The sequence below is a fragment of the Nicotiana attenuata genome, unplaced genomic scaffold, assembly GCF_001879085.1.
Source record: "Nicotiana attenuata strain UT unplaced genomic scaffold, NIATTr2, whole genome shotgun sequence".
In the NCBI taxonomy this organism is placed as follows: Eukaryota; Viridiplantae; Streptophyta; class Magnoliopsida; order Solanales; family Solanaceae; genus Nicotiana; species Nicotiana attenuata.
The window spans coordinates 108,592-113,857 of NW_017671032.1; the positions used below are offsets into that span (position 1 = coordinate 108,592).

Consider the following 5,266-nt stretch of genomic DNA (forward strand, 5'->3'; position numbering starts at 1 on the left):
TAGATAGCCGCGATCGCCTCGGTATCGGCCTTAACCATCACAGCCTCAGATTTCACCGCTGCAATCTCCGTGTCCAGCCAAGCATGTAGCTCCTCAATCTTCTTGGCTTGTTCCAAGATCTTCTCTTTCATGCCTGGCTTTCCGCTGAGGATAACTGAGCTTGAGGTGCCTCTTTCTACGAGGCAAGATGATCCATCTTTTTCTTCCACATTGAAGTCTCTGCCTTCACCTCATCTACCTCTCCTCAAAGTTGCACGATCGTTTCATGCAGCCGCTGGACCAGTGAGATCGAATCATTAGCCATCACACCCAAACCGAGGCCATAAGTGTCTAAGACTTTCTTTTACCTGCTCGGTCAACTCACTTTGTTCTTTCCGGGCCATGGCCAACTCAAATCGGAGACGTTTGATTTCTATTTCTTTTTGCTCACCAAGAAGCTTGAGAGCATTTTTCCCCTCGGTAAGCCCTCGAATTTCGGCTTCATATCGGATCAACTCTCTTTGAGTCTTAAAGAATGCCTCATGATGAAGTACCGAGGCCTATAAAGATAGAAGGGAAAGAGTTAGGCAAGAAAGAAAACACAAGTATGGAGATCGGCGTTCACAGAAAAGGTTAGGGCTTACCCGATATCTACAACAAAAATGGCCTTTAGCGGGAATTATTTAGTGGCAATAAGTTAATTGCCGCAAGTTAGTTTTTTGAACTCATATATTAGCGGCATATGTAGATTATCTAGGAGAAACTGCATCTTTATCGGCAATTAATAAGAAACGGCCAGTAAAGATGATACAACTTGTGGGGAAGCTAAATTTTGTCATTTTCCTTCTATTATTTTCTTCGTAAAAAAATGTGTTGCTTACCCATTCACCAAAGCTAATGCAAACACCCAAATCAAAGAAAGAACCCTAATCATACACAACGCCCAATTCGTTTCTCTCTCTAATCTCGATGTTCTCTCTCGCTAGACCTTTTTTTAAACGATCGGTCTCTACTGTGAGAGTTCCGTCGGCCCTCCCCTTCTCGCTCTCACAATGGTCTCGCAACTCTCGTTGTAAGATCGACTACGTTAGAGCTTTCGTGTTGTTGAATGATAAACATTTAAAGCATTTGTTCTGTATTTTGAAATATTAAAGTATCAAATCCCCAAATTTTAATTGATTGTCATACTTCAGTTTTACCAAAATTTAATTGGAACCCGTTTGTTTCTCTAGAGATGTTGGTTTAAACGAATGTTTATATTCTCTTGATTTTTTATCCATAATGCGCCTCAAGTTGTTATGTTTTTCTTCTTTCCTATCTTACTACATGTATTTGAAGGAATTTAAAGTGCACCTTTCTCTGGTTTTGTTGCTTAGCCTTTTATGGAGCATCAAAGACTAGCAAAGTATATTGCGATCGGGAGTAAAGTATGTATTTATGATTTTCTTCTTAATGTTAAGACTGTTTTTAGTTCAACTGGTAGTTATTGACAAGAATAATTAATATTACAGTTTTGTTAGTTTTGATACTATTATCTTTAGTTCTATAACCAAATTTTCGAATGTCGAGTGCACATTATGATTTACTACTAAGAGAATCTGTATGGATGTAGCTACTACTAGAAAGAAAAGATACTCTGGTTCGATAAAAGTTGAGAATTAACGAAGTTACGTTTAGGATCAAGTATCAATTCATTAAACTTTTGTAGAGCATTTTCTATCGATTACTTTATAAATGAACAAACCAGATCTCGTGGGAAAAGAAACTAGATAATCAGAAATAATAGTTAAATTTATATCTATATATAGCTAGAATAGAATAGGTGAGTTGCACTAGTTCGATTTTCTAAAGTTCTAGTTCTCCTTTTTAGAACTTTTCCATTTTATTTTTGCTTGGTTAGTCCATCATCAACATTCTCTTGTTGCAAAAGAATAAAAATATTGTGTATAGAAAATGTATCGGTAGATTTCAGATATCTTGTTCTTTTTTTTTTTTGGATTCAAGTACTTCTTCTCTGGCTTCTTTGTTTCTTAATTCATGTGCAAAGTCTTGATGCCCTCCCCCTTACATGAATTTCATGCTATTGGTATGCTACACCAAATCATTAGCAATGACAGCCTCTAGATTGAGATTTTGAATATCACTGCTAATGGTTGAGATGAATTTCTTGATCATTGGATAACGTACATGTATAATGTTTGATTTACATTGTCCTACGTACGGTTTTTAATCTGAATTTTTTTGTGCTAGATCTGAAGATCCATGAAGCAGCTTTGATCACATGGAACCATATTGCTTTGCCACAGTTATGTAATGACCTCCAAGTTAAGCTACGACTCCCTTTGATTAACATTCAGTTTCATGGTGCCTACCTACTAGAATGCGGAATGCACTGTACTTATAGTGATAATCTCTTCTCTGAAGAATATTTTATGTCAGAAGCTATCTAAGTGAATGGTATTCTTACTTTACAAGAGTTTTTTTATAGTTTGTGTTACCGTATGAACTGTGAAAGAATGGCTCTCCTCGTAATTGCCCGGAAGAAGACAATGAAACTTATTTTATCCAAAATTGAGCGCAAATTTGATAATATCATACCATTTGTTAGATAGAACTAGTTGTTTACCTCGAACAATGAGTAACAATTAAATTTGATTTGTGGTTTTAAAGATATGTGATTTAGTTCAATGCTGATCAATAATCAAGAAATAAGAAGTAGAAGTGAAAGAAAGAAGTGAATCAAACCAATGTGATTCAGCAGTAGTGATCTCAAGCTTAGTGACCTCGAGATGGATTAAGAGCAATAAAGTAACAACAATAAATGTAAAGGACAATGCTGATGAACGGTAAGAGAGAAACATAGGATAGTATACTCTTGCCAATGATGAGATGATGTTACAAATGATTGGGGTCCCCCTTATATAATAGGGAAACCCTAAATAAGGTATATTTCTATTTACAGTAAGGAATATTCTTCATACAACTGTCTAACCGCCTAGTACGGAATCGTACAATCTTATTCCGGGATTTACGCCATGATCTAGGGGATGTGGCAGGAATCTAGCTCAATCTGTTACAAATCCATAACGGTAATATTTCGGGGTCGAGCATACTCGGCCTCGGTATGCATCGTGCTCTGTCTTCGACCTTGGGTCTGGTCCCTCGAACTCGAACTTGATCTTACCTGAACTCGGGCTTTGGGCGATCTCTTGAGCCTATAGATCAAAGGCATACAATCTCGACCGTATACATATAGTCCCCACGTTTCTTAGAGTAAGATGATAAGAAACAATTTGGACCTCGATTCCCCAGAGTCTATTATGATGATGTCATTCCCGTGACGTAGGCGCTCGAAGTGACTGAAATGTCTCGTCAGCCCGTTTTCCCAAAACATTAAATGCACGCCAGTACTGGTTGGCCACTAGCGCCGCCGAACCGTCGTCGCCCTTTTATAAATATGAGGCTACTCCTTTGAATAAAGAACTTTATTCTTTTGTCACATCTTTCCCTTCTTCATCTCTTTCTTTAGTCATCTGTTTCCACCGCCCCTTTAAGTGCCGGAAAATGCCAAGTTCTCGTAAAAACACCACGTATTGCTACTGCTCGTGTTTTTTAGCTTAGAATCATGGCTAGAACTTCAGAATCAGTTCCAAAAAAAAGATGAAGCGTCGTCTTCTTCTACATCTCGGCCGGCCAAACCCGTGGCATCGCCGACTCTTGAAAAAATCACCCCCGGCCCTTGCGTGATTAAGAAGGACTTCAATATTCCAAATCCCCCCAAATCCCAGGCCGATGCGAACATGTATCCTGATATAGTTGTTCGATATCGAAAAAGTACATCAAAGCCATGAAGAGGGACTGCGGTTGGGGAGACGAGGTACTGATTAACATCCCGAGCCCCAAGGAAAGCATCACTACCCACGTGGAGGGGTCTTTAAGTGTTTACACTTACCCATTCACACTGGGTCCCCTCTATTACATCCCGCATATTGGTACGTTAAAGCCAAGTCGTAAGATTAATTGATGTAAGTTCGGGAATGAGATTATTTTGGAATTATAAGTATTACGCTATTTCAAACAAGTGATAAGCAAATCCGTGAAGGTGAAGGGGTAAGCGAATCGAAGAAAATGAGTTACGTCGAAGTTTGTCAATTTGGGACAAAATACGGTCCGAGCTATAATATCCGGTATTTATGGACTAATGCCATACAAGGTACCACATGACCATGATAGTAGGTGTATAAGGTATGCTAAAGTTAATAGTATTTTAAGTAATTTGAGATAATTCGTAATTATGTGGGTAATTGGGTTACTTATTGATTTTGGTGGGAATATTAACTAAGAAATTAAAAATTTATTGGGATAAAGATTAAGGACACCTAACGCGGCAGCCCTTGCCTTAGGGAAATGGTGACTACTAAGTTCACATAGAAGGTGTCTATAGTTGGGAAAGTCTTTGGCCAAGTAACCCCTATCAAGTGGGGCCCACACCGTTATAGTAAGGAGCCTTTCAAATTCCTTCATTCATTTGAGGAAAGAAATAGTATGGATCTGCCATGACATACATGAAATCTACATGAACATTTCATTAGTTGGATATTTCATTAAGTTGGATATTTTATTAAGTTGGACATGAAATCGTATGGATCTGCTTTCAACATTAGTTGGATTTCTACATGAATATCTCATTAAGTTTCAAATGGAGAAATGTTTACATCTAATCTACATGGCAACGTGAGTTACTGTAATCGCTTCAACATTTCATACGAAGGCTATTTAATACAATAGCAACGGGATTTTGCGATTCTAAGGGAGTACGATTAAATCTTTCTCAAGAATATCATACGGATTATTCCCTACTTCGATCCGTCGTTACGTGTTTCGTCGCAATTGGCATGTCTCAATGATTTTCAAGAGAATCGTTTCAGGTATGTTAAGGATATCCTTTCATTCTTTTTGGCATGATGTATACGACACGAACGAAACGAGCAAATACACAAATTCCATACATGACTATATTCATAGAAGTATTAGAGATGTCTATGCTTTTGAATTCTCATATTTCTTATTATTCTATCGTCTGTTCTTGGGTCTCATAAAATACGTGATATTAATTAGAGGTATAACGGTCTTATGACGTTCTGAGAGATTTTATTGGCGTACTTCTCATGCATTGCATTCATTTATACATGTACATTGACCCATCACCTGACGATGTTATATACGCGTATATATATATATATATATATATATATATATATATATATATATATATATATATATATAT

The 5,266-nt window shown here is 37.5% G+C and overlaps 1 long non-coding RNA gene across 1 annotated transcript; it reads left to right on the forward strand.

The window, feature by feature from the left end:
* The first annotated feature begins 861 nt into the window (after nt 1-861).
* LOC109205395 lies at nt 862-2,453 on the forward strand. The gene is made up of 2 exons (XR_002064661.1): nt 862-1,051; nt 2,230-2,453. It is a non-coding gene; the product is annotated as an uncharacterized LOC109205395 (long non-coding RNA).
* The last annotated feature ends 2,813 nt before the right edge of the window (nt 2,454-5,266 follow it).